The sequence below is a fragment of the Phyllobates terribilis genome, unplaced genomic scaffold (assembly GCF_046119375.1).
Source record: "Phyllobates terribilis strain yellow unplaced genomic scaffold, ASM4611937v1 Scaffold_1090__1_contigs__length_425415, whole genome shotgun sequence".
Taxonomy (NCBI): domain Eukaryota; kingdom Metazoa; phylum Chordata; class Amphibia; order Anura; family Dendrobatidae; genus Phyllobates; species Phyllobates terribilis.
The window spans coordinates 310,844-327,732 of NW_027363850.1; the positions used below are offsets into that span (position 1 = coordinate 310,844).

General features: G+C 45.2%; 13 non-coding genes across 13 annotated transcripts; all 13 read right to left on the minus strand.

The window, feature by feature from the left end:
- Positions 1-412: 412 nt before the first annotated feature.
- On the minus strand, positions 413-603 carry LOC141242899 (U2 spliceosomal RNA). The gene has a single exon (XR_012307254.1). It is a non-coding gene; the product is annotated as a U2 spliceosomal RNA (small nuclear RNA).
- Positions 604-1,720: 1,117 nt separating this feature from the next.
- Positions 1,721-1,911, minus strand: LOC141242942 (U2 spliceosomal RNA). Its single transcript, XR_012307295.1, has one exon. It is a non-coding gene; the product is annotated as a U2 spliceosomal RNA (small nuclear RNA).
- A 1,120-nt stretch (positions 1,912-3,031) lies between these two features.
- Positions 3,032-3,222, minus strand: LOC141242901 (U2 spliceosomal RNA). The gene has a single exon (XR_012307256.1). It is a non-coding gene; the product is annotated as a U2 spliceosomal RNA (small nuclear RNA).
- Positions 3,223-4,341: 1,119 nt separating this feature from the next.
- LOC141242902 (U2 spliceosomal RNA) lies at positions 4,342-4,532 on the minus strand. Its single transcript, XR_012307257.1, has one exon. It is a non-coding gene; the product is annotated as a U2 spliceosomal RNA (small nuclear RNA).
- Positions 4,533-5,652: 1,120 nt separating this feature from the next.
- LOC141242903 (U2 spliceosomal RNA) lies at positions 5,653-5,843 on the minus strand. The gene has a single exon (XR_012307258.1). It is a non-coding gene; the product is annotated as a U2 spliceosomal RNA (small nuclear RNA).
- Positions 5,844-6,962: 1,119 nt separating this feature from the next.
- LOC141242956 (U2 spliceosomal RNA) lies at positions 6,963-7,153 on the minus strand. The gene has a single exon (XR_012307308.1). It is a non-coding gene; the product is annotated as a U2 spliceosomal RNA (small nuclear RNA).
- Positions 7,154-8,272: 1,119 nt separating this feature from the next.
- On the minus strand, positions 8,273-8,463 carry LOC141242904 (U2 spliceosomal RNA). Its single transcript, XR_012307259.1, has one exon. It is a non-coding gene; the product is annotated as a U2 spliceosomal RNA (small nuclear RNA).
- Positions 8,464-9,583: 1,120 nt separating this feature from the next.
- On the minus strand, positions 9,584-9,774 carry LOC141242905 (U2 spliceosomal RNA). Its single transcript, XR_012307260.1, has one exon. It is a non-coding gene; the product is annotated as a U2 spliceosomal RNA (small nuclear RNA).
- A 1,123-nt stretch (positions 9,775-10,897) lies between these two features.
- LOC141242907 (U2 spliceosomal RNA) lies at positions 10,898-11,088 on the minus strand. Its single transcript, XR_012307262.1, has one exon. It is a non-coding gene; the product is annotated as a U2 spliceosomal RNA (small nuclear RNA).
- A 1,122-nt stretch (positions 11,089-12,210) lies between these two features.
- Positions 12,211-12,401, minus strand: LOC141242908 (U2 spliceosomal RNA). The gene has a single exon (XR_012307263.1). It is a non-coding gene; the product is annotated as a U2 spliceosomal RNA (small nuclear RNA).
- A 1,120-nt stretch (positions 12,402-13,521) lies between these two features.
- On the minus strand, positions 13,522-13,712 carry LOC141242909 (U2 spliceosomal RNA). The gene has a single exon (XR_012307264.1). It is a non-coding gene; the product is annotated as a U2 spliceosomal RNA (small nuclear RNA).
- A 1,120-nt stretch (positions 13,713-14,832) lies between these two features.
- On the minus strand, positions 14,833-15,023 carry LOC141242910 (U2 spliceosomal RNA). Its single transcript, XR_012307265.1, has one exon. It is a non-coding gene; the product is annotated as a U2 spliceosomal RNA (small nuclear RNA).
- Positions 15,024-16,144: 1,121 nt separating this feature from the next.
- On the minus strand, positions 16,145-16,335 carry LOC141242911 (U2 spliceosomal RNA). The gene has a single exon (XR_012307266.1). It is a non-coding gene; the product is annotated as a U2 spliceosomal RNA (small nuclear RNA).
- Between the last annotated feature and the right edge of the window lie 554 nt (positions 16,336-16,889).

Sequence of the window (16,889 nt, forward strand, 5' to 3'; positions counted from 1 at the left end):
TGAGTTTAAAAGGCTGCTGTTGATAACAAGGGCATTTGCTAAATAGATGGTGTGTGTGCAACAATATACTGAAAGGTCAATTATATTGTGCAGCTTATCTCACCACCTGTAGTTATTTAGGTGAAAGCTCCAAAATGCTTGCCTAATATGTCTGTTTATCCAAAAGGAAGTATAGAGGGAGAGCTAGATAGATAGCATTGCATTACATTACATTACATGGCAATGCAATGCACAGTTGCTGAAGTTGAACCAAAATGAGCTTGTCATCTGGCTTCTGCAACTTTTAACATGAAAAATCCAATGAGGAGAAGAAAAGCAAAGCCAAAGAGTCCATCCCAAAATCCGACAAACAAGCAAAATGAACAAAAAGCATTGAATTCAATTCTTTCTGATTTTAGAAACTGCATTAAAGAAGGGGTGCACCGGTCCTGGAGATACTGCAATACCAGGTCAATGCGTGGAGTGGACAGAGCAAGCTCTTTTTCCATCTCCCTGTTCTAAAAATCCATTTAATATATGGTCCCCAGATAGGGGACGTATCAGATATTAAACTGATAAGAACAGATACTACACTTGATCTTAGCCAAAAGGCCGAGAAGCGATAACCAGAATTGGTTTCCGACTACGGTGCCACCCAAGGATTCTGAAAAGTCCATTTGTGGAGATGGCCAACTGGACTCCCGTTAAGAAGACATGCTGTCAACCTCTAGATCCCTCACATGCCTGCACTTTTCGGCTTGCTGCTGCTGCAATCCACGCATTTTAGATCTGCATAACTCCACCTCTTTTAGCACAGTACCCTCAACCCCCGGCTGTTCCCACCCGCCTCAACACCGTTGGAAGGGAGGAGAACCAATTAAGGCGGGGGGGGGGTGGAACGAGCAGCTGTCTACCCTTAGCAGGAGGGTTGCTGATTAATTACCTCTCCTGCTGCTGCTGCTGGCTGTCCAGCAGCAGACTGAAGGTGGCTGCTGCTGTGCGCAGGTATATAAAGGCTCAGAGCCTATTATGACACGCGCAGCCAGCGTTCCATTGCCACATTCCGTCTACTGCAGGCGGGATACCTGGATGGCTGAATGTCACTGAGAAGCTCACAGAGACCGCCATAAGCAACAGTTTAAAAGAATGCCACAGACTAATCAACCAAACTTTTTGGGTTGGTTTCTCTTTTATAGTCTGCAGGCATTAAATGAAAGAAGTCAGTGTTCCAGCAGAGGGAGACAACGTTTCAGAAAAGGCATTGTAGCAAACCAAAAAAGAAATTTTAAGCGCAGCAGAGTAACCAGCTCACATACCTGTTAGCTCAGGTGAGTTTAAAAGGCTGCTGTTGATAACAAGGGCATTTGCTAAATAGATGGTGTGTGTGCAACAATATACTGAAAGGTCAATTATATTGTGCAGCTTATCTCACCACCTGTAGTTATTTAGGTGAAAGCTCCAAAATGCTTGCCTAATATGTCTGTTTATCCAAAAGGAAGTATAGAGGGAGAGCTAGATAGATAGCATTGCATTACATTACATTACATGGCAATGCAATGCACAGTTGCTGAAGTTGAACCAAAATGAGCTTGTCATCTGGCTTCTGCAACTTTTAACATGAAAAATCCAATGAGGAGAAGAAAAGCAAAGCCAAAGAGTCCATCCCAAAATCCGACAAACAAGCAAAATGAACAAAAAGCATTGAATTCAATTCTTTCTGATTTTAGAAACTGCATTAAAGAAGGGGTGCACCGGTCCTGGAGATACTGCAATACCAGATCAATGCGTGGAGTGGACAGAGCAAGCTCTTTTTCCATCTCCCTGTTCTAAAAATCCATTTAATATATGGTCCCCAGATAGGGGACGTATCAGATATTAAACTGATAAGAACAGATACTACACTTGATCTTAGCCAAAAGGCCGAGAAGCGATAACCAGAATTGGTTTCCGACTACGGTGCCACCCAAGGATTCTGAAAAGTCCATTTGTGGAGATGGCCACCTGGACTCCCGTTAAGAAGACATGCTGTCAACCTCTAGATCCCTCACATGCCTGCACTTTTCGGCTTGCTGCTGCTGCAATCCACGCGTTTTAGATCTGCATAACTCCACCTCTTTTAGCACAGTACCCTCAACCCCCGGCTGTTCCCACCCGCCTCAACACCGTTGGAAGGGAGGAGAACCAATTAAGGCGGGGGGGGGGTGGAACGAGCAGCTGTCTACCCTTAGCAGGAGGGTTGCTGATTAATTACCTCTCCTGCTGCTGCTGCTGCTGGCTGTCCAGCAGCAGACTGAAGGTGGCTGCTGCTGTGCGCAGGTATATAAAGGCTCAGAGCCTATTATGACACGCGCAGCCAGCGTTCCATTGCCACATTCCGTCTACTGCAGGCGGGATACCTGGATGGCTGAATGTCACTGAGAAGCTCACAGAGACCGCCATAAGCAACAGTTTAAAAGAATGCCACAGACTAATCAACCAAACTTTTTGGGTTGGTTTCTCCTTTATAGTCTGCAGGCATTAAATGAAAGAAGTCAGTGTTCCAGCAGAGGGAGACAACGTTTCAGAAAAGGCATTGTAGCAAACCAAAAAAGAAATTTTAAGCGCAGCAGAGTAACCAGCTCACATACCTGTTAGCTCAGGTGAGTTTAAAAGGCTGCTGTTGATAACAAGGGCATTTGCTAAATAGATGGTGTGTGTGCAACAATATACTGAAAGGTCAATTATATTGTGCAGCTTATCTCACCACCTGTAGTTATTTAGGTGAAAGCTCCAAAATGCTTGCCTAATATGTCTGTTTATCCAAAAGGAAGTATAGAGGGAGAGCTAGATAGATAGCATTGCATTACATTACATTACATGGCAATGCAATGCACAGTTGCTGAAGTTGAACCAAAATGAGCTTGTCATCTGGCTTCTGCAACTTTTAACATGAAAAATCCAATGAGGAGAAGAAAAGCAAAGCCAAAGAGTCCATCCCAAAATCCGACAAACAAGCAAAATGAACAAAAAGCATTGAATTCAATTCTTTCTGATTTTAGAAACTGCATTAAAGAAGGGGTGCACCGGTCCTGGAGATACTGCAATACCAGGTCAATGCGTGGAGTGGACAGAGCAAGCTCTTTTTCCATCTCCCTGTTCTAAAAATCCATTTAATATATGGTCCCCAGATAGGGGACGTATCAGATATTAAACTGATAAGAACAGATACTACACTTGATCTTAGCCAAAAGGCCGAGAAGCGATAACCAGAATTGGTTTCCGACTACGGTGCCACCCAAGGATTCTGAAAAGTCCATTTGTGGAGATGGCCAACTGGACTCCCGTTAAGAAGACATGCTGTCAACCTCTAGATCCCTCACATGCCTGCACTTTTCGGCTTGCTGCTGCTGCAATCCACGCGTTTTAGATCTGCATAACTCCACCTCTTTTAGCACAGTACCCTCAACCCCCGGCTGTTCCCACCCGCCTCAACACCGTTGGAAGGGAGGAGAACCAATTAAGGCGGGGGGGGGTGGAACGAGCAGCTGTCTACCCTTAGCAGCAGGGTTGCTGATTAATTACCTCTCCTGCTGCTGCTGCTGCTGGCTGTCCAGCAGCAGACTGAAGGTGGCTGCTGCTGTGCGCAGGTATATAAAGGCTCAGAGCCTATTATGACACGCGCAGCCAGAGTTCCATTGCCACATTCCGTCTACTGCAGGCGGGATACCTGGATGGCTGAATGTCACTGAGAAGCTCACAGAGACCGCCATAAGCAACAGTTTAAAAGAATGCCACAGACTAATCAACCAAACTTTTTGGGTTGGTTTCTCTTTTATAGTCTGCAGGCATTAAATGAAAGAAGTCAGTGTTCCAGCAGAGGGAGACAACGTTTCAGAAAAGGCATTGTAGCAAACCAAAAAAGAAATTTTAAGCGCAGCAGAGTAACCAGCTCACATACCTGTTAGCTCAGGTGAGTTTAAAAGGCTGCTGTTGATAACAAGGGCATTTGCTAAATAGATGGTGTGTGTGCAACAATATACTGAAAGGTCAATTATATTGTGCAGCTTATCTCACCACCTGTAGTTATTTAGGTGAAAGCTCCAAAATGCTTGCCTAATATGTCTGTTTATCCAAAAGGAAGTATAGAGGGAGAGCTAGATAGATAGCATTGCATTACATTACATTACATGGCAATGCAATGCACAGTTGCTGAAGTTGAACCAAAATGAGCTTGTCATCTGGCTTCTGCAACTTTTAACATGAAAAATCCAATGAGGAGAAGAAAAGCAAAGCCAAAGAGTCCATCCCAAAATCCGACAAACAAGCAAAATGAACAAAAAGCATTGAATTCAATTCTTTCTGATTTTAGAAACTGCATTAAAGAAGGGGTGCACCGGTCCTGGAGATACTGCAATACCAGGTCAATGCGTGGAGTGGACAGAGCAAGCTCTTTTTCCATCTCCCTGTTCTAAAAATCCATTTAATATATGGTCCCCAGATAGGGGACGTATCAGATATTAAACTGATAAGAACAGATACTACACTTGATCTTAGCCAAAAGGCCGAGAAGCGATAACCAGAATTGGTTTCCGACTACGGTGCCACCCAAGGATTCTGAAAAGTCCATTTGTGGAGATGGCCACCTGGACTCCCGTTAAGAAGACATGCTGTCAACCTCTAGATCCCTCACATGCCTGCACTTTTCGGCTTGCTGCTGCTGCAATCCACGCGTTTTAGATCTGCATAACTCCACCTCTTTTAGCACAGTACCCTCAACCCCCGGCTGTTCCCACCCGCCTCAACACCGTTGGAAGGGAGGAGAACCAATTAAGGCGGGGGGGGGGTGGAACGAGCAGCTGTCTACCCTTAGCAGGAGGGTTGCTGATTAATTACCTCTCCTGCTGCTGCTGCTGCTGGCTGTCCAGCAGCAGACTGAAGGTGGCTGCTGCTGTGCGCAGGTATATAAAGGCTCAGAGCCTATTATGACACGCGCAGCCAGCGTTCCATTGCCACATTCCGTCTACTGCAGGCGGGATACCTGGATGGCTGAATGTCACTGAGAAGCTCACAGAGACCGCCATAAGCAACAGTTTAAAAGAATGCCACAGACTAATCAACCAAACTTTTTGGGTTGGTTTCTCTTTTATAGTCTGCAGGCATTAAATGAAAGAAGTCAGTGTTCCAGCAGAGGGAGACAACGTTTCAGAAAAGGCATTGTAGCAAACCAAAAAAGAAATTTTAAGCGCAGCAGAGTAACCAGCTCACATACCTGTTAGCTCAGGTGAGTTTAAAAGGCTGCTGTTGATAACAAGGGCATTTGCTAAATAGATGGTGTGTGTGCAACAATATACTGAAAGGTCAATTATATTGTGCAGCTTATCTCACCACCTGTAGTTATTTAGGTGAAAGCTCCAAAATGCTTGCCTAATATGTCTGTTTATCCAAAAGGAAGCATAGAGGGAGAGCTAGATAGATAGCATTGCATTACATTACATTACATGGCAATGCAATGCACAGTTGCTGAAGTTGAACCAAAATGAGCTTGTCATCTGGCTTCTGCAACTTTTAACATGAAAAATCCAATGAGGAGAAGAAAAGCAAAGCCAAAGAGTCCATCCCAAAATCCGACAAACAAGCAAAATGAACAAAAAGCATTGAATTCAATTCTTTCTGATTTTAGAAACTGCATTAAAGAAGGGGTGCACCGGTCCTGGAGATACTGCAATACCAGGTCAATGCGTGGAGTGGACAGAGCAAGCTCTTTTTCCATCTCCCTGTTCTAAAAATCCATTTAATATATGGTCCCCAGATAGGGGACGTATCAGATATTAAACTGATAAGAACAGATACTACACTTGATCTTAGCCAAAAGGCCGAGAAGCGATAACCAGAATTGGTTTCCAACTACGGTGCCACCCAAGGATTCTGAAAAGTCCATTTGTGGAGATGGCCACCTGGACTCCCGTTAAGAAGACATGCTGTCAACCTCTAGATCCCTCACATGCCTGCACTTTTCGGCTTGCTGCTGCTGCAATCCACGCGTTTTAGATCTGCATAACTCCACCTCTTTTAGCACAGTACCCTCAACCCCCGGCTGTTCCCACCTGCCTCAACACCGTTGGAAGGGAGGAGAACCAATTAAGGCGGGGGGGGGGTGGAACGAGCAGCTGTCTACCCTTAGCAGGAGGGTTGCTGATTAATTACCTCTCCTGCTGCTGCTGCTGCTGGCTGTCCAGCAGCAGACTGAAGGTGGCTGCTGCTGTGCGCAGGTATATAAAGGCTCAGAGCCTATTATGACACGCGCAGCCAGCGTTCCATTGCCACATTCCGTCTACTGCAGGCGGGATACCTGGATGGCTGAATGTCACTGAGAAGCTCACAGAGACCGCCATAAGCAACAGTTTAAAAGAATGCCACAGACTAATCAACCAAACTTTTTGGGTTGGTTTCTCTTTTATAGTCTGCAGGCATTAAATGAAAGAAGTCAGTGTTCCAGCAGAGGGAGACAACGTTTCAGAAAAGGCATTGTAGCAAACCAAAAAAGAAATTTTAAGCGCAGCAGAGTAACCAGCTCACATACCTGTTAGCTCAGGTGAGTTTAAAAGGCTGCTGTTGATAATAAGGGCATTTGCTAAATAGATGGTGTGTGTGCAACAATATACTGAAAGGTCAATTATATTGTGCAGCTTATCTCACCACCTGTAGTTATTTAGGTGAAAGCTCCAAAATGCTTGATTAATATGTCTGTTTATCCAAAAGGAAGTATAGAGGGAGAGCTAGATAGATAGCATTGCATTACATTACATTACATGGCAATGCAATGCACAGTTGCTGAAGTTGAACCAAAATGAGCTTGTCATCTGGCTTCTGCAACTTTTAACATGAAAAATCCAATGAGGAGAAGAAAAGCAAAGCCAAAGAGTCCATCTCAAAATCCGACAAACAAGCAAAATGAACAAAAGCATTGAATTCAATTCTTTCTGATTTTAGAAACTGCATTAAAGAAGGGGTGCACCGGTCCTGGAGATACTGCAATACCAGGTCCATGCGTGGAGTGGACAGAGCAAGCTCTTTTTCCATCTCCCTGTTCTAAAAATCCATTTAATATATGGTCCCCAGATAGGGGACGTATCAGATATTAAACTGATAAGAACAGATACTACACTTGATCTTAGCCAAAAGGCCGAGAAGCGATAACCAGATTTGGTTTCCGACTACGGTGCCACCCAAGGATTCTGAAAAGTCCATTTGTGGAGATGGCCACCTGGACTCCCGTTAAGAAGACATGCTGTCAACCTCTAGATCCCTCACATGCCTGCACTTTTCGGCTTGCTGCTGCTGCAATCCACGCGTTTTAGATCTGCATAACTCCACCTCTTTTAGCACAGTACCCTCAACCCCCGGCTGTTCCCACCCGCCTCAACACCGTTGGAAGGGAGGAGAACCAATTAAGGCGGGGGGGGGTGGAACGAGCAGCTGTCTACCCTTAGCAGGAGGGTTGCTGATTAATTACCTCTCCTGCTGCTGCTGCTGCTGGCTGTCCAGCAGCAGACTGAAGGTGGCTGCTGCTGTGCGCAGGTATATAAAGGCTCAGAGCCTATTATGACACGCGCAGCCAGCGTTCCATTGCCACATTCCGTCTACTGCAGGCGGGATACCTGGATGGCTGAATGTCACTGAGAAGCTCACAGAGACCGCCATAAGCAACAGTTTAAAAGAAAGCCACAGACTAATCAACCAAACTTTTTGGGTTGGTTTCTCTTTTATAGTCTGCAGGCATTAAATGAAAGAAGTCAGTGTTCCAGCAGAGGGAGACAACGTTTCAGAAAAGGCATTGTAGCAAACCAAAAAAGAAATTTTAAGCGCAGCAGAGTAACCAGCTCACATACCTGTTAGCTCAGGTGAGTTTAAAAGGCTGCTGTTGATAACAAGGGCATTTGCTAAATAGATGGTGTGTGTGCAACAATATACTGAAAGGTCAATTATATTGTGCAGCTTATCTCACCACCTGTAGTTATTTAGGTGAAAGCTCCAAAATGCTTGCCTAATATGTCTGTTTATCCAAAAGGAAGTATAGAGGGAGAGCTAGATAGATAGCATTGCATTACATTACATTACATGGCAATGCAATGCACAGTTGCTGAAGTTGAACCAAAATGAGCTTGTCATCTGGCTTCTGCAACTTTTAACATGAAAAATCCAATGAGGAGAAGAAAAGCAAAGCCAAAGAGTCCATCCCAAAATCCGACAAACAAGCAAAATGAACAAAAAGCATTGAATTCAATTCTTTCTGATTTTAGAAACTGCATTAAAGAAGGGGTGCACCGGTCCTGGAGATACTGCAATACCAGGTCAATGCGTGGAGTGGACAGAGCAAGCTCTTTTTCCATCTCCCTGTTCTAAAAATCCATTTAATATATGGTCCCCAGATAGGGGACGTATCAGATATTAAACTGATAAGAACAGATACTACACTTGATCTTAGCCAAAAGGCCGAGAAGCGATAACCAGAATTGGTTTCCGACTACGGTGCCACCCAAGGATTCTGAAAAGTCCATTTGTGGAGATGGCCACCTGGACTCCCGTTAAGAAGACATGCTGTCAACCTCTAGATCCCTCACATGCCTGCACTTTTCGGCTTGCTGCTGCTGCAATCCACGCGTTTTAGATCTGCATAACTCCACCTCTTTTAGCACAGTACCCTCAACCCCCGGCTGTTCCCACCCGCCTCAACACCGTTGGAAGGGTGGAGAACCAATTAAGGCGGGGGGGGGGTGGAACGAGCAGCTGTCTACCCTTAGCAGGAGGGTTGCTGATTAATTTCCTCTCCTGCTGCTGCTGCTGCTGGCTGTCCAGCAGCAGACTGAAGGTGGCTGCTGCTGTGCGCAGGTATATAAAGGCTCAGAGCCTATTATGACACGCGCAGCCAGCGTTCCATTGCCACATTCCGTCTACTGCAGGCGGGATACCTGGATGGCTGAATGTCACTGAGAAGCTCACAGAGACCGCCATAAGCAACAGTTTAGAAGAATGCCACAGACTAATCAACCAAACTTTTTGGGTTGGTTTCTCTTTTATAGTCTGCAGGCATTAAATGAAAGAAGTCAGTGTTCCAGCAGAGGGAGACAACGTTTCAGAAAAGGCATTGTAGCAAACCAAAAAAGAAATTTTAAGCGCAGCAGAGTAACCAGCTCACATACCTGTTAGCTCAGGTGAGTTTAAAAGGCTGCTGTTGATAACAAGGGCATTTGCTAAATAGATGGTGTGTGTGCAACAATATACTGAAAGGTCAATTATATTGTGCAGCTTATCTCACCACCTGTAGTTATTTAGGTGAAAGCTCCAAAATGCTTGCCTAATATGTCTGTTTATCCAAAAGGAAGTATAGAGGGAGAGCTAGATAGATAGCATTGCATTACATTACATTACATGGCAATGCAATGCACAGTTGCTGAAGTTGAACCAAAATGAGCTTGTCATCTGGCTTCTGCAACTTTTAACATGAAAAATCCAATGAGGAGAAGAAAAGCAAAGCCAAAGAGTCCATCCCAAAATCCGACAAACAAGCAAAATGAACAAAAAGCATTGAATTCAATTCTTTCTGATTTTAGAAACTGCATTAAAGAAGGGGTGCACCGGTCCTGGAGATACTGCAATACCAGGTCAATGCGTGGAGTGGACAGAGCAAGCTCTTTTTCCATCTCCCTGTTCTAAAAATCCATTTAATATATGGTCCCCAGATAGGGGACGTATCAGATATTAAACTGATAAGAACAGATACTACACTTGATCTTAGCCAAAAGGCCGAGAAGCGATAACCAGAATTGGTTTCCGACTACGGTGCCACCCAAGGATTCTGAAAAGTCCATTTGTGGAGATGGCCACCTGGACTCCCGTTAAGAAGACATGCTGTCAACCTCTAGATCCCTCACATGCCTGCACTTTTCGGCTTGCTGCTGCTGCAATCCACGCGTTTTAGATCTGCATAACTCCACCTCTTTTAGCACAGTACCCTCAACCCCCGGCTGTTCCCACCCGCCTCAACACCGTTGGAAGGGTGGAGAACCAATTAAGGCGGGGGGGGGGGGGTGGAACGAGCAGCTGTCTACCCTTAGCAGGAGGGTTGCTGATTAATTACCTCTCCTGCTGCTGCTGCTGCTGGCTGTCCAGCAGCAGACTGAAGGTGGCTGCTGCTGTGCGCAGGTATATAAAGGCTCAGAGCCTATTATGACACGCGCAGCCAGCGTTCCATTGCCACATTCCGTCTACTGCAGGCGGTATACCTGGATGGCTGAATGTCACTGAGAAGCTCACAGAGACCGCCATAAGCAACAGTTTAAAAGAATGCCACAGACTAATCAACCAAACTTTTTGGGTTGGTTTCTCTTTTATAGTCTGCAGGCATTAAATGAAAGAAGTCAGTGTTCCAGCAGAGGGAGACAACGTTTCAGAAAAGGCATTGTAGCAAACCAAAAAAGAAATTTTAAGCGCAGCAGAGTAACCAGCTCACATACCTGTTAGCTCAGGTGAGTTTAAAAGGCTGCTGTTGATAACAAGGGCATTTGCTAAATAGATGGTGTGTGTGCAACAATATACTGAAAGGTCAATTATATTGTGCAGCTTATCTCACCACCTGTAGTTATTTAGGTGAAAGCTCCAAAATGCTTGCCTAATATGTCTGTTTATCCAAAAGGAAGTATAGAGGGAGAGCTAGATAGATAGCATTGCATTACATTACATTACATGGCAATGCAATGCACAGTTGCTGAAGTTGAACCAAAATGAGCTTGTCATCTGGCTTCTGCAACTTTTAACATGAAAAATCCAATGAGGAGAAGAAAAGCAAAGCCAAAGAGTCCATCCCAAAATCCGACAAACAAGCAAAATGAACAAAAAGCATTGAATTCAATTCTTTCTGATTTTAGAAACTGCATTAAAGAAGGGGTGCACCGGTCCTGGAGATACTGCAATACCAGGTCAATGCGTGGAGTGGACAGAGCAAGCTCTTTTTCCATCTCCCTGTTCTAAAAATCCATTTAATATATGGTCCCCAGATAGGGGACGTATCAGATATTAAACTGATAAGAACAGATACTACACTTGATCTTAGCCAAAAGGCCGAGAAGCGATAACCAGAATTGGTTTCCGACTACGGTGCCACCCAAGGATTCTGAAAAGTCCATTTGTGGAGATGGCCACCTGGACTCCCGTTAAGAAGACATGCTGTCAACCTCTAGATCCCTCACATGCCTGCACTTTTCGGCTTGCTGCTGCTGCAATCCACGCGTTTTAGATCTGCATAACTCCACCTCTTTTAGCACAGTACCCTCAACCCCCGGCTGTTCCCACCCGCCTCAACACCGTTGGAAGGGAGGAGAACCAATTAAGGCGGGGGGGGGGGGTGGAACGAGCAGCTGTCTACCCTTAGCAGGAGGGTTGCTGATTAATTACCTCTCCTGCTGCTGCTGCTGCTGGCTGTCCAGCAGCAGACTGAAGGTGGCTGCTGCTGTGCGCAGGTATATAAAGGCTCAGAGCCTATTATGACACGCGCAGCCAGCGTTCCATTGCCACATTCCGTCTACTGCAGGCGGGATACCTGGATGGCTGAATGTCACTGAGAAGCTCACAGAGACCGCCATAAGCAACAGTTTAAAAGAATGCCACAGACTAATCAACCAAACTTTTTGGGTTGGTTTCTCTTTTATAGTCTGCAGGCATTAAATGAAAGAAGTCAGTGTTCCAGCAGAGGGAGACAACGTTTCAGAAAAGGCATTGTAGCAAACCAAAAAAGAAATTTTAAGCGCAGCAGAGTAACCAGCTCACATACCTGTTAGCTCAGGTGAGTTTAAAAGGCTGCTGTTGATAACAAGGGCATTTGCTAAATAGATGGTGTGTGTGCAACAATATACTGAAAGGTCAATTATATTGTGCAGCTTATCTCACCACCTGTAGTTATTTAGGTGAAAGCTCCAAAATGCTTGCCTAATATGTCTGTTTATCCAAAAGGAAGCATAGAGGGAGAGCTAGATAGATAGCACTGCATTACATTACATTACATGGCAATGCAATGCACAGTTGCTGAAGTTGAACCAAAATGAGCTTGTCATCTGGCTTCTGCAACTTTTAACATGAAAAATCCAATGAGGAGAAGAAAAGCAAAGCCAAAGAGTCCATCCCAAAATCCGACAAACAAGCAAAATGAACAAAAAGCATTGAATTCAATTCTTTCTGATTTTAGAAACTGCATTAAAGAAGGGGTGCACCGGTCCTGGAGATACTGCAATACCAGGTCAATGCGTGGAGTGGACAGAGCAAGCTCTTTTTCCATCTCCCTGTTCTAAAAATCCATTTAATATATGGTCCCCAGATAGGGGACGTATCAGATATTAAACTGATAAGAACAGATACTACACTTGATCTTAGCCAAAAGGCCGAGAAGCGATAACCAGAATTGGTTTCCGACTACGGTGCCACCCAAGGATTCTGAAAAGTCCATTTGTGGAGATGGCCACCTGGACTCCCGTTAAGAAGACATGCTGTCAACCTCTAGATCCCTCACATGCCTGCACTTTTCGGCTTGCTGCTGCTGCAATCCACGCGTTTTAGATCTGCATAACTCCACCTCTTTTAGCACAGTACCCTCAACCCCTGGCTGTTCCCACCCGCCTCAACACCGTTGGAAGGGAGGAGAACCAATTAAGCCGGGGGGGGGGTGGAACGAGCAGCTGTCTACCCTTAGCAGGAGGGTTGCTGATTAATTACCTCTCCTGCTGCTGCTGCTGCTGGCTGTCCAGCAGCAGACTGAAGGTGGCTGCTGCTGTGCGCAGGTATATAAAGGCTCAGAGCCTATTATGACACGCGCAGCCAGCGTTCCATTGCCACATTCCGTCTACTGCAGGCGGGATACCTGGATGGCTGAATGTCACTGAGAAGCTCACAGAGACCGCCATAAGCAACAGTTTAAAAGAATGCCACAGACTAATCAACCAAACTTTTTGGGTTGGTTTCTCTTTTATAGTCTGCAGGCATTAAATGAAAGAAGTCAGTGTTCCAGCAGAGGGAGACAACGTTTCAGAAAAGGCATTGTAGCAAACCAAAAAAGAAATTTTAAGCGCAGCAGAGTAACCAGCTCACATACCTGTTAGCTCAGGTGAGTTTAAAAGGCTGCTGTTGATAACAAGGGCATTTGCTAAATAGATGGTGTGTGTGCAACAATATACTGAAAGGTCAATTATATTGTGCAGCTTATCTCACCACCTGTAGTTATTTAGGTGAAAGCTCCAAAATGCTTGCCTAATATGTCTGTTTATCCAAAAGGAAGTATAGAGGGAGAGCTAGATAGATAGCATTGCATTACATTACATTACATGGCAATGCAATGCACAGTTGCTGAAGTTGAACCAAAATGAGCTTGTCATCTGGCTTCTGCAACTTTTAACATGAAAAATCCAATGAGGAGAAGAAAAGCAAAGCCAAAGAGTCCATCCCAAAATCCGACAAACAAGCAAAATGAACAAAAAGCATTGAATTCAATTCTTTCTGATTTTAGAAACTGCATTAAAGAAGGGGTGCACCGGTCCTGGAGATACTGCAATACCAGGTCAATGCGTGGAGTGGACAGAGCAAGCTCTTTTTCCATCTCCCTGTTCTAAAAATCCATTTAATATATGGTCCCCAGATAGGGGACGTATCAGATATTAAACTGATAAGAACAGATACTACACTTGATCTTAGCCAAAAGGCCGAGAAGCGATAACCAGAATTGGTTTCCGACTACGGTGCCACCCAAGGATTCTGAAAAGTCCATTTGTGGAGATGGCCACCTGGACTCCCGTTAAGAAGACATGCTGTCAACCTCTAGATCCCTCACATGCCTGCACTTTTCGGCTTGCTGCTGCTGCAATCCACGCGTTTTAGATCTGCATAACTCCACCTCTTTTAGCACAGTACCCTCAACCCCCGGCTGTTCCCACCCGACTCAACACCGTTGGAAGGGAGGAGAACCAATTAAGGCGGGGGGGGGGTGGAACGAGCAGCTGTCTACCCTTAGCAGGAGGGTTGCTGATTAATTACCTCTCCTGCTGCTGCTGCTGCTGGCTGTCCAGCAGCAGACTGAAGGTGGCTGCTGCTGTGCGCAGGTATATAAAGGCTCAGAGCCTATTATGACACGCGCAGCCAGCGTTCCATTGCCACATTCCGTCTACTGCAGGCGGGATACCTGGATGGCTGAATGTCACTGAGAAGCTCACAGAGACCGCCATAAGCAACAGTTTAAAAGAATGCCACAGACTAATCAACCAAACTTTTTGGGTTGGTTTCTCTTTTATAGGCTGCAGGCATTAAATGAAAGAAGTCAGTGTTCCAGCAGAGGGAGACAACGTTTCAGAAAAGGCATTGTAGCAAACCAAAAAAGAAATTTTAAGCGCAGCAGAGTAACCAGCTCACATACCTGTTAGCTCAGGTGAGTTTAAAAGGCTGCTGTTGATAACAAGGGCATTTGCTAAATAGATGGTGTGTGTGCAACAATATACTGAAAGGTCAATTATATTGTGCAGCTTATCTCACCACCTGTAGTTATTTAGGTGAAAGCTCCAAAATGCTTGCCTAATATGTCTGTTTATCCAAAAGGAAGTATAGAGGGAGAGCTAGATAGATAGCATTGCATTACATTACATTACATGGCAATGCAATGCACAGTTGCTGAAGTTGAACCAAAATGAGCTTGTCATCTGGCTTCTGCAACTTTTAACATGAAAAATCCAATGAGGAGAAGAAAAGCAAAGCCAAAGAGTCCATCCCAAAATCCGACAAACAAGCAAAATGAACAAAAAGCATTGAATTCAATTCTTTCTGATTTTAGAAACTGCATTAAAGAAGGGGTGCACCGGTCCTGGAGATACTGCAATACCAGGTCAATGCGTGGAGTGGACAGAGCAAGCTCTTTTTCCATCTCCCTGTTCTAAAAATCCATTTAATATATGGTCCCCAGATAGGGGACGTATCAGATATTAAACTGATAAGAACAGATACTACACTTGATCTTAGCCAAAAGGCCGAGAAGCGATAACCAGAATTGGTTTCCGACTACGGTGCCACCCAAGGATTCTGAAAAGTCCATTTGTGGAGATGGCCACCTGGACTCCCGTTAAGAAGACATGCTGTCAACCTCTAGATCCCTCACATGCCTGCACTTTTCGGCTTGCTGCTGCTGCAATCCACGCGTTTTAGATCTGCATAACTCCACCTCTTTTAGCACAGTACCCTCAACCCCCGGCTGTTCCCACCCGCCTCAACACCGTTGGAAGGGTGGAGAACCAATTAAGGCGGGGGGGGGGGTGGAACGAGCAGCTGTCTACCCTTAGCAGGAGGGTTGCTGATTAATTTCCTCTCCTGCTGCTGCTGCTGCTGGCTGTCCAGCAGCAGACTGAAGGTGGCTGCTGCTGTGCGCAGGTATATAAAGGCTCAGAGCCTATTATGACACGCGCAGCCAGCGTTCCATTGCCACATTCCGTCTACTGCAGGCGGGATACCTGGATGGCTGAATGTCACTGAGAAGCTCACAGAGACCGCCATAAGCAACAGTTTAGAAGAATGCCACAGACTAATCAACCAAACTTTTTGGGTTGGTTTCTCTTTTATAGTCTGCAGGCATTAAATGAAAGAAGTCAGTGTTCCAGCAGAGGGAGACAACGTTTCAGAAAAGGCATTGTAGCAAACCAAAAAAGAAATTTTAAGCGCAGCAGAGTAACCAGCTCACATACCTGTTAGCTCAGGTGAGTTTAAAAGGCTGCTGTTGATAACAAGGGCATTTGCTAAATAGATGGTGTGTGTGCAACAATATACTGAAAGGTCAATTATATTGTGCAGCTTATCTCACCACCTGTAGTTATTTAGGTGAAAGCTCCAAAATGCTTGCCTAATATGTCTGTTTATCCAAAAGGAAGTATAGAGGGAGAGCTAGATAGATAGCATTGCATTACATTACATTACATGGCAATGCAATGCACAGTTGCTGAAGTTGAACCAAAATGAGCTTGTCATCTGGCTTCTGCAACTTTTAACATGAAAAATCCAATGAGGAGAAGAAAAGCAAAGCCAAAGAGTCCATCCCAAAATCCGACAAACAAGCAAAATGAACAAAAAGCATTGAATTCAATTCTTTCTGATTTTAGAAACTGCATTAAAGAAGGGGTGCACCGGTCCTGGAGATACTGCAATACCAGGTCAATGCGTGGAGTGGACAGAGCAAGCTCTTTTTCCATCTCCCTGTTCTAAAAATCCATTTAATATATGGTCCCCAGATAGGGGACGTATCAGATATTAAACTGATAAGAACAGATACTACACTTGATCTTAGCCAAAAGGCCGAGAAGCGATAACCAGAATTGGTTTCCGACTACGGTGCCACCCAAGGATTCTGAAAAGTCCATTTGTGGAGATGGCCACCTGGACTCCCGTTAAGAAGACATGCTGTCAACCTCTAGATCCCTCACATGCCTGCACTTTTCGGCTTGCTGCTGCTGCAATCCACGCGTTTTAGATCTGCATAACTCCACCTCTTTTAGCACAGTACCCTCAACCCCCGGCTGTTCCCACCCGCCTCAACACCGTTGGAAGGGTGGAGAACCAATTAAGGCGGGGGGGGGGTGGAACGAGCAGCTGTCTACCCTTAGCAGGAGGGTTGCTGATTAATTACCTCTCCTGCTGCTGCTGCTGCTGGCTGTCCAGCAGCAGACTGAAGGTGGCTGCTGCTGTGCGCAGGTATATAAAGGCTCAGAGCCTATTATGACACGCGCAGCCAGCGTTCCATTGCCACATTCCGTCTACTGCAGGCGGGATACCTGGATGGCTGAATGTCACTGAGAAGCTCACAGAGACCGCCATAAGCAACAGTTTAAAAGAATGCCACAGACTAATCAACCAAACTTTTT